This window comes from Anguilla anguilla, chromosome 1 (assembly GCF_013347855.1).
Source record: "Anguilla anguilla isolate fAngAng1 chromosome 1, fAngAng1.pri, whole genome shotgun sequence".
Taxonomy (NCBI): Eukaryota; Metazoa; Chordata; class Actinopteri; order Anguilliformes; family Anguillidae; genus Anguilla; species Anguilla anguilla.
Genome location: NC_049201.1, coordinates 64,182,958 through 64,194,811, shown reverse-complemented (window position 1 = coordinate 64,194,811; position 11,854 = coordinate 64,182,958).

The following is an 11,854-nucleotide window of genomic DNA, read 5'->3' as shown; positions in this document are numbered from 1 at the left end:
ATTGGGTAGCATTGCTTTGAGATACATCTTATGTCATTTCGGTGAGGCAAGATAGCCTATATTGTTTGTAGTATCGTAACTTGGCGTCATTTTGATATCAATACTTTTTAGTAACTTGGCATTTTTGTACGTTGAAAACGTGTTTTTTATGAGATATATATATACTGTATATACACCCGCCTGAAATTTGTTATTTAAAGCGACAGGGTGCCAAAGTGTTTAGATGCTTTCAAGGCTCTATTGCAGATTAAAAAGAGGCAATAATACAGGGACATTTGCAAAATCTATTCCGAAACAAACTGTTTCCATCTGATGGACACGGTGTATTGAGTCTCTCTATTCTTTCTGAAAAGGAAAATGTAATTCTAGAGCGGCAGTAATGGATTGTGCTGTCCGGTATTGCATTGTGTTTTCAATATCCGGTTCTGACTGGTAAAGCCACTGCTTTTTTCTCTCAGAATGCACCAGTTTTCAACAATGAACATTTCATTTTACTCTTCTTCCCTACCTGTTTCCTAAAGCAGGGCCCATCAGAGCTCCCTAGATGCTTCAACCTGCTTATATTTATTTATTACACAACAACCTTTTACAGTTAGACTTTGACTTTGTAGCATATATGTTGCTTATTAAACCCGTTTTAAGATCAGACATGCATTTTGCTTTGTTCATGGCTATTTCACAAACACCACATCTAATAAACTTTCATCCTTCAAGTGTTTTATTAAATATAATAAGCTCGAACTGCTGCCGATGTGGAACATTTGCTTGCATATTTTGTGCCTCATTATTCTACATTGAATCAAAGCTGAAGCTAATTATAGCACAGAACAGCCTCTTTGTAGATTGAAGGAAAGAGAAAGAAAAAGAGGATGGAAAGGATGAAAGGGAAAGAAAGGAATGGAGGGGGTTTTGAGATCTACATCTCAAATCTAAAATGACACCACAGCTACAAGCTTAAACTGTCCCAAAAATCCACAGCCACTCTACAGAAGTACTCCTGCAAACCTACAATAAAGTAGTAGATAAAATATTTAGAAACACAATATTTACGGTTTACTTGTTCTTGGAAAGCCAGCAAGCAATAATATTTAAATAGGTAAATAGTGTTGATGCAGAAAAAAATATTTCCTATTCTATTTTCTGCAATTTGAATTGAATAATTTTCCAATAATTTGATCTGTTTTCATTATTAAACTGTATCTTAGTTTGGCTGAATGAGCAACTTTAATCTTTAAACCATCTGAACATTGAACAATGGGCTCTGAAATAGAGGGTAGCTTTGAATAATAAAGGCCCAGTTATCCAGAAGAAATTAATATTTTTAAATAAAAGTCATTATTCATAATAATTGCCATTGATTCATTGACATTGTTAAAATTTTCTTGACACCTTAAAAGGGGCTTCCGTCAGCTGTATCATTTGTCTTAAACTCATTTTCCACAGAAGGTCACACAGATGGCTGCCATCACCTTCTGCCTGTATCAAGGGGAGATTCAGCTGTCATTCATCTCATTTTTCTCATGGCTTTAGGAGGAGAAATAGCTATTGCACTATAATTCCACGAGCCAAAACCTGTCTAACTCCCTGCTGGAGTGCAAGTGTAGCCCTGTGATGTCACCTCAATGCTTCTATTGCTAGCAGAATGTTATTAGGCCCTCTAATATGACTCAGTTGGGTATTATCCAGACAATGCTTTTAGGTGCCAATTCCACATTGTCCGCTTACAGCTTCTGTTCTGTTAAAGGTGATCCGCTTTGTTGAATAATGTAGCCCTATTGTCTAGCTTTTGGGTCAGAGATGATAAAAATATCAGAATTCAGAGTTACTCCTATGGTGGCACTGGAGATGCTGAGTTTCAGTTTACAAGTGATTTCACGATGTTGCATGAAGGGATGTCTTGAAGGTCTTGTCGAGTGGAAATATTCTGTGTAACTGTGAATAAACATGGTGTTTTTAGGAAGGCCTTGTATCAAATAAAAAAAGTATAGACTCTGATAAACAAGTTGCAGACCATCAGGCAGGCAGACAAGAAATGAAGATATTCAGAATACATGTTTATGTAATTAAAAAGTTTAGCTATGCCTCTGTCAGGAGTTCAGGAAGGGCTAGTAACCACGGAACTGGAGCTAATTCCCGGATTAAAGAGGCTGCCTTCATTGCTGAATGTTTGCCTATGAATCTGGATTCTATTGTTATGGCTATTGACACAAACAGGTACACAGTATTCAAATAAGTATTTAAATAATGAGAAAATGGGGTATACTGTGTGTGTGTGTGTGTGTGTGTATATGTATGGGTGTGTGTGTCTGTGTGTGTTTGTGTGGGTGTGTGCATGTGCTTGAGTGTATGTGCATGTCATTGCACATGCTTTCTCACCTCATGTTGTTGCTGTGGCAACCAGGCAGATACAGTCAGAGGTTTAAAGCCAAAGGCAAAATGTGCCCTGGAATTAGGATGCATTTCCTTTATTCAGTTCTCCACCAGCCAAAGGTATGTTTTTGAGACCATCATGCACCTACCTGTAAGCTCATCAATATGGAGCATGGTGGCACGGCAGTGTACTTCATCTTTTGTGATCAGCGGAAGCTGCTGCTTGAACATTCTGGAAAATATTCTGATTAGACATTTCTGCAATAATGTGGTGAGGTTGCTGCTTGGGTAGATATGAAAAAGCAAGATGATAAGATAGTGTCACAAAGCAAGAAGACATGACTTAAAGGGAATACAACTGCCCCTTTTTTAAGATGGCTCTTCCTTATATATTTGTTCGACAATATTGAAGGAGGAGTGTGTTCACTCATGCAGTATGATTAAAATCACCATGTAGACCTGAAAGGGTCTAATTATTAAATAAAGTGCCTTAGGTACCATCACATATTGTTGCAATTATGAGTTCAGTTATTTAATAATATACATTTCAAACAAAAGGGAATTGTAGTCTTTGAAAGCCACTGATTGCTTTTCTTGTTCAAGACCAGTCAGCGACTTATGCCGGGAGCTGGTAAACTCTGGCATGGTGTTTCCGTTTGAAGAAGCTGGTCGCTAAATGTAAAGACTGTACTGTATTTGTCAGGTTATTCCCCTATGGGAGACCTTGGTAGTGATTGTTGTTGGAGTTCTCACCCTTGCCTCAAAGGTAGACCTTCAAATGTCGCTGTCATTTATTAAATACATGTGTTCGGGATTGGAGACAGTTTATACTGTAGGACAGAGAGAAAGGAAGGCAAGACGTGACTGGAATTCTTCTGTTTCAGAGACACACTTCATTATTTGGTTTTTCATGTCCCATATCATCCCAATGCCCTGCAGCTGTGTAAAGATGACTTCTTATTTCACAGACATTTGTGCTTATAGGTAATGCTGTTAGTGTTCATTTTCTCAATAGGCTGAACAGATTGTGAACTGATGTATAGATTTACACACAAGTAGGATGTGAGTTCCTCCTCCTAGGATCTGGCCCCACAGCTTTTGTAACAAGTGTCACACCCTTTCCTGTGATATTACCTAGTATATGATTTAACATTATTCTTCTCCAGTGAAAACCAAGCTGGAATTCAGGGAAGAAGGAATGACTATCAATGAGTGATTCTAAGATTCAGCCATTTCTATGCTGTTGAGCTGCTAACTCACCCTCAGCATAACACCATCTGTGACCACATCCTTCAGCAGTTAAGAGAAGCTGCCAGGCCAGGCGCCATATGGACCAGTTGTGGAGATAGTATAAAGCACTATAATCAAACATGAAGATCTTATCCATAAAGGTGAAAGGTCTTCGTGTTTTCGAGCAGTCCAAATATCTGGTTCTATAGGAGTTGCAAAAAATAGGCATGGTTCATTTTGGAAGTTTCCACAATTAAGCCATTTTCTCCTAAAATGGAAAACACATTATTAAGCACAACCAGAAGTTGAAAACAATTTTTTTCCACAAAAAAGTAGCCTTGGATTTATGACTGACAGATAATCAATTTGATTGCATTGATCTGTGCACTAGATGCATAACATAAATAAGTCAGTAGTTCTTGTATACATCATGCTGCTTTCTTCCAGAGTACAGAGATTCCTAAACACTGTGAGGGGCGGGGGGCGGGCGGGGGGGGGGTGGAGAGGGGCACTGGAACCTAATGTTGCAGGGTGGAATCCCTGGTGGGGAACTTATACATAAGTAACTTGTTCAAAGTGAATGTCTTCTATAAAATATGCAGCTATATAATTCTATTATATGTGAAATGCCAGCTGTGTATGTCTATACAAGTCACCCTTGATATGGGCTGTTGCTAAACAAATAAATACTGTAATATAATGCAATAAAACATTATGTGCTGCATGGAATGATGGAAAGCTATAAGAAAAGATCAGAGAGAAAGTGCTGTTCATTTGCTGGAGGCAGCAAGAGGCCTTATGGTTGAAAGACTTTCATCGCGTCATTGCAGATAACAGCTCAGGGCTGACCTGTACTCGGTTGGTTCAATCTTCTGAGGAATGTGAAAAGGATGCTCTCTGGCCCGAACGTTAAATACAGGTCACGCCAGAGCTCAGACGCCTGTAATATGTCTGAATGGCTGTGGGCTGTCCTGTGAACTTCAGGGAGAGGTGGAAAGGTTACTGATAATCTCTGAGCTGCAACACTCATTAGGTCTTACTAATGAAAATCCCAGGAGTGTCAAAGTGAATGCTGTTGCAGTACTGTATAGATAGGAGGAGACCAGTCACAGAAGCCAAGATTTACCCTGTTTCCAGAACAGAATTGGAAGCAGACTGTCTGGCATAGTTCATGTTCCAGTGGTTTTCTATTATTTTTTTGTTTTCCTGACCTGTGTTAGCTCACCCTGCTAGCTTTGCTGTTGCTGGCCTACATACAATTGAGTGGGTCAAGATGGCAAACTGTGCAACCGTTTTGTATCTGTTGGTGCTAAAAACCGAGGAGATGAAATTCTGAGCAAGAACTGAGCATACTGTACCTCTACTGCTGATCACAATAGACACCCAGAGATGCATACAACTAATCTGAAGCTTATTTTTGTTTTTTCGAGACAAACCTCACAAGTCTTGGAATGTGGTCAGTCTCAATGTGAGGAACAGCCAGAATTTAGTGTGATGTCATATGTTATGGTTCTGGCTGCTGGTAATGCAATTAAGTAAAGCTGTACTGGGCCTGTTAGTTTTGGTCCCAGATCTTCTGTGAAAAAGGGTTATGTTATGTTCACTACTTGTACTGTTTGTCTTAAATCATAATGATCTTATTTAGTATTTCTGATGGAAGTTACTACATTTAATATGTTAACTTTGTCATCTGAAAAGCTGTAATGAAACCTGCGTAGTTAGACCTGCTGGCATGAAGGTGTTCAGAATAAGAAATATGTTTTGTTTCTGTGGATAAACAAATATTTGAAAGCATGCATGCTTTGGTCCAGATTCAATTTAATAGTGATGCATTCAAACTCTTTTATTCTGACACACTTAATTGAGTGTTACATGTCATGTATCCAGCAGTCTTAACGTGCACAAAAAGCAGCAAAAATTAAAAACAACAAAAGCGGCACTTTTCTCAGTAGGACAAAGCACATTATTGTTAAACTGAATTTGGTCCTGACAGACAAGCAGTTATGTCCCACTTACTCTCAGATTCGGATGCAGCTTTTTTTTTTGTGTCTTGTTACCCTATGACACATTTCGCTTGCATGATTTAAGCACCTTGGTATATCCTGATGAATCTGAAATAGGACAGAGCAAGCTGAAAAGATTTAACACCGCAAGCCACATTGTCAAAGGACCTTTTCTGCGGCAGCCAGAGATACTCTGTATTTTACCTTCACTCTCGGGGAGTAGAGATGTACACTTTATTTGTGCCCCGTGGTTTCCTCTGATAACCTTAAAGTCAGAGTGTCAGCAGTATTTCCAGTCCTTTTCCATTTCTGGAAAGGAGCAAGTATCTACCACAGCGTCCTACTCCCAGGGCCATTACTCAAGCCGCTCTATTCACAATCCTGACTGGTAATTATACACAGTGATCTGTGTCTGGCTAATAAACAGCGCGTTGAGTCTCCCCAAGGGCGCCATACCGAGCGACCATCCCTCAGCTGTCATCGTGGCATGGAAGCCGCACAGCCATGATTCTGCCAGCGGCCTGGACCGGCACGCTGAGAAATAAAACACGCTTGATCTCCAAGAAACGCGCCACTCTCTGACCTTGACAGTAGCTGGGGAGGATCTGCCTATCTGTCTTTGGTATGCTGCCGAACTCCAGATTTATTGGGCTATCAGTGTCATGTGTTGTTAAGATGCACATTCCAGTGAACGTTACGAGCAGTATGAAAGGGATTCGAAAGTTGTAAATAACCGTGGGCTGTTGCGATTTTTTGGCTGGGTTGCGTGCCATGTTAAACTCTCAACATAAAGAAAATACCGTCTGTGAAAAGATGACCATTCCTTTAACTTCTGAAAGGTATAGTATTCAACCACAGGTTTAAGGTGACATCACCCTTTCCAAGTCTCCATTTTTGTGAGAAGCATGATTGTATGCATACTGCTTTAACAACATAAGGGCAGCCAGGTCAATAAGTGCATTGTTCTTCTTAGGCTACGCAGATATGATCGAGAACAGGAAACACGCATTTTCTGAGATAAATAATGACTGCCCACACTCAGACTGAAATAAGAGCTGTAGTAGTAAAAGGTGGGTAAACTCTGGGCCTGCTCATTTTCCACCCTGGCGCATGCGACTGGCGCATCGGCTGGGCCCACCTTTGTGCCGACAGTTTACGCCGCAGTGCAAAATCGAGCTGCCGCTCTTTTAAGATTGACATTTTAATTACTATTCACCTCCGAACTGGCGTCAATCCCTTCTTCAGCTCAATTCAGACACTTGGCAGGATAAATTCATGTAATTTGTTTCCCATTAAATCTTTTAGTAACAATTCATTCAAATTCATAATTGTTCCCTCAATTCAGTCCCCTCTCATAACCAATTCCTTGTGCAATTTCTTCAATATCAAGTTTCTTAATTAAATAACACCAATCCCCTAAATGATGTGGTGTCTGCATTCAATTTACATAAACAATACTTACAAGAGAAAATAATCAAAATACAGTATGAATATGAATATTGCAAGTAATCAGTCACTGAAAATAGAATGATTAAAACATTAATATTTAATTTCTTTATGATTTTTTTATGTTTCTGTCAGCAATACTATTTTAATTGTAAAAAAGTTAACTTATCATTAGCATTATAATTAATAATCAGTAAAATTAGTTTGAACAGTTTCAAACTAATGCACACCAAAAATGGTTTATTCACAGAGGTACAAGTATATGAAACAAAATACACTGCTACAGAAGAGCCTAACATGCTTCCCATTACCCAAGGATGACAACGCCAGGGGAATTAAAGTGTTCTTGACATGCCATATTCCAAGGTCTGGAACAGAAAGTTCAATAGTCGAGCCATACTTTTAGTGCCCTCACATACTATTGGTAAGGTTAGCTATTTTGCTACTTTGCTACCTCGCTTCATGTACCTAGCTAGTCTAGCTAGGTTAGAGTTAAGGTTAACTAAGAAAAACATTATAAAAACAAGTAAAAAAATTATATTAAATTATAAACTTATTTTAATAACTATAGCAATACAACTGTATCCCCTTGCTGATTATCTTGTAAAATAATTAGATTTAAAATGCTTTGTAATGTTCATATAGCAATACACAACTGTTGATATAGAGCAGTGATGCAGTAGAAATCTAATATTTTGGAGAGATTCGTAGCAAATGTAGATCTATTACATAACGTACATTTATTACCCTCTACTACAGCCCTGCTGATAATCACTCATAGTCAGCAAGGACTAAGGGATTAACATTTGCATAAATGATGAGAATTAAGCACTTGATATGACAGGGCAAAAGAGTTTATGACAAACAATTAGATTTTGGCTAAATAAAAATACACTGCCTCTCCAAGGGTAAATTACCTTATTCCCATATGGCCTTTCCGTGTCATCAGTGCTTTCCTGGTCAGCTAAAATCTGTATTATCAGTGTAGCCGTTTTATACAATAATTTCTAAAATGGCATAAAATAACAATGATTGACTCAGTGTGTTTGATTCCATTAGTGATCTACAGCATACTAATGCTCACCGCTGTAAGGGCCTTTATCAGGAGTGTGATGATGGAGTGGTGGATTCGACTGATTGTAGATGCATGACCAGCACTCTCCTTCACAATGAGTAATTGTGAGAGATTTAGATTTGCAAGCCACTTCAGGTGCAGTTGGTTCAGTTGTATATGAGCACCCATGTGGCAAAGGTGGAGATCAAGCTGAAAAATGGGCTGTTGACTTCAGGGTGGTGGTCATTACTGCTCCCACAGAGATAGTCTTAAACAATGTACATTTAAATATAATACCATGCAAACATATGCATAATACATCACTATACACACACACATACACACACACACACACATATATATATATACACATATATATAGTGCAGTTAAAGTATTTGGACAGTGATACTGTGAGTCCATATGTATATTTAGCTATCATTTTTCATTCTTTTCTATTCCTAATTTAAAAGAGCAATTGCAATACCACACTGGAATGGTTGAATAAGATAGCCAAATTCATTAGTGCAATTACATAGAGTCGAGAGTAGTACTGAGCAGACAAATTAGTCTACGTCTAATAGCCTACTCAAACAGATCCAATTTATAGTACGATGGGCATTGTGGGATGGGATAATGGCATATATGATCTCATAAAACATAACGTATGACATATTACGTTACAGTCAATGTTTCTGAATTAACTGATTTTTATTAATGTCTAAATCACACAGTGTTTAACTATAGAACTGTTGCTCGTTCTGTAGAGGATTAGACATGTATTTACCTGGGTTTGTTTAAGACATTCAGCAGGGGTATAGGTCTCAATTTTCAATTTCAAGATAAGGGGGACCAGGAGGAAAACAAACAAAAAAGATGAAGTGATTACAGTTTCTTAATGTCAGAGACAGTCTGTCCATCTATTTATCTCCCACGTGAACTAAGTATAATGGAAGTTCCTACTAGCTGTGGGGATAACATGGCATTGTATGATTTATTGTTGATTCTCAAATCCTGAAAGCCTCACTGAATATTTCATTCTTGTACCGCAGACTCAGCATCACTCTCCCTCTCTGAAAGATATCTGAATATTTATGGTGATCTGACTAATTTGTTGCACAAATCAAATCCATATTGACCCAGTGCCCTAGAGGCTTTAAAGAGCACAGAGAGAAATCAATATACACATAGCTGTGATCTGCTTCAGAGAATTGGTTCTTTCTGGCATGGGACTGATTTTCAGATTAATGTAAAACGAGAACCATCAGCCTATTCAAAGCATGAAGAGTGCAATTGTATACGTACGTGGCTGAGACAGAGGTTGGCACAGACAATGCATGCTTCCAAAACACAATACAAGTGTGGTCATAACTCACATTGATAGACCTGTAAATTGAGGGCGTTTGAAGGAATGTATATAACCACGTATCTTCCACCACAGAACATACAGTATCTGCCAAAACATAAAGTCTTTTACAGTTTGCACATACTGTACATTGTGCAGTTTGGGGAAAAATATCCATAGGCCAAAGATGATGCTAAGCTTGCAAATTATGAGCAAAACAAATATAGGAGGCAGATAAGTCACCTTGAAAGAGGTGACTGTATTGAAAATGTTGATTTAATACATGCCAGATTTCAAGATACTACAATGTTCAGTTCAAAAGAAGTATTAGTAAGGTATCTAGGATGTGACCATAGCATTAAACATTTTGCTTTGTGTGAGAAAATCTTGCTTATTACTTGAGCCATGTTATGTTTAGACCTGAGTCAAACACGTATTTGTTTTAGATTCAAATACTTTTCTATGCTTTACTGCTCTTGTCTGGTGTATTGGAACCAATTAAATACTCTGAAAAAGTGCAAACCCCACCTTCTGGTCATACTGGCAGGCTCAATTACACCAGGCAAGATCAATAGAGCAGCGTTTCCCAACCGGTGTGCCATCAGGTGAGGTCAGGTATGCCGTGTGAAAAATCCTTTTAATGTTCAAATAAATAAAAAAAACTTAAATGAACAAATCCCATACACAAAAGCCAAACTATGTAATTAAAATGCATATCGCTTAATTAAAACCTCAAAAGAACATTAAGGCTACGTGCGTGTGTGTGTGGAGGGGGGCTGCAGGGTGCTTATTTTTTATGCTTTTGAGAGTGGTGTGCCATAAGATTCTGTAAATTTGGAAAGTGTGCCGTGGAAGGAAAAAGGTTGGGAAACGCTGCAATAGAGCACAGAAAAGTATTTGAATCCAAAACAAATACGTATTTGACCCAGGTCTGGTTATGTTTGCTGGTTTTGCTGTAGAGGTTAGACTTATGCACCATCCAGTATGATCAATCAGCTTCTGGTTCATATTTGTATTTACAAATTTGGCAGATGCTCCAGAGTAGCATAGAAAATGGTTTATGCAACAAAGAGCAGATACCGGTTCTTTAAGGTCACAACTAATGGTAGCCATTAAGCCTTTAACTTATTTAAAATGAGTAATTATGACACGATGTTGCAGTGGGTGCACTGTTGCCACACAGAAAGATTCTGTGGTTCGAGTCCCAGCTGAAGCCGTACTGTGTGGAGTTTCTGCCAGGTTTCCGGTTTCTTCCCAGAGTCCAAAGACATGCAGGTCAGGTTAATTGGAGTCTAAATTGCCCCTAGGTATGAGGGTGTGAGTGAATTGTGTGTGCCCAGTGATGAACTGGCGGCCTGTCCTCTTGCCCAATGCATGCTAGGATAGACTCCAGCACCCCCTGCAACCCTGACCAGGATAAGCGGGTTAGATAATGTTTGGGTGGACGCATAAATTACATACTAAAGCTATAGCATCCAAGTTAAGTGTCATAGTAGGTCCCAGAGGGACAGTGTAATGCTTTAAGTAGTGAATGAGCCTCAAACTATAGATTTAGATAGAGCACAGGTGGGGCTAAATGCTTTTTAAACAGGTGTTCACAGTCTGCAGATGAATATAGATAGTGACTGCTGTCTTTATTGTGGTGAAGAGTTCATTCCACCACTGGAGGGGCAAAAGTATAAGGGAAGTAGAATAGAGTAGTTACTGCACCATAGATCAGGATTAGAGATTTGTAGTATTTTCTTTGGGCAACCAACAGTAGCCAGTGGAAGGAGAAAAGGAGAAGTGTTACTTGAATACTTACTGCATTCTGTATGAGCTGGAGTGGTCCGATAACACCTGCAGGAAGACAGGCAAGGAGCGACATGCAGTAGTCCAGGCAGTACAGTGAAATAGCCTGGACAATCAGCTGGGTAGCATATGTTGTAAGGAAATGATGGATTTTGCCAATGTTGTAGAGAAAAAACTGGCAGCTCCAAGGGAATGTTGCAATATTCTCAGTTAAAGACAAAAAATACACACATATGCACACCCGCAAGCACACACACACTGAAACGCATGTTGTAAAGCTGTTCAGCTTATATTGCCAATTTTTAATGGCTGAATAATAAAAATTCAATTTTGACCAAGCATACAAAGGCATCCTAGTATTAGCAGTCCTTGGCCCCCTGAAAATAGAAAAGCATTCATCTGCAGTTGGACTGCTGTAGGAAAGAGGGTTAATAGTCTCAACCAGATTTCACATCACTGACAGACATGTTGATAACGCCCATTTGTGTGGAAATAATACACCGCTAATCTGTCAGCCTGTACCCCATGGCAGTGGTCTACTGGTGCTGAAGCAGGATGGCAGGGAAAGGGGTTCTTGGAAATTTCTGTTGTAGTTTGTTCGGTAAATGACAGCAATAC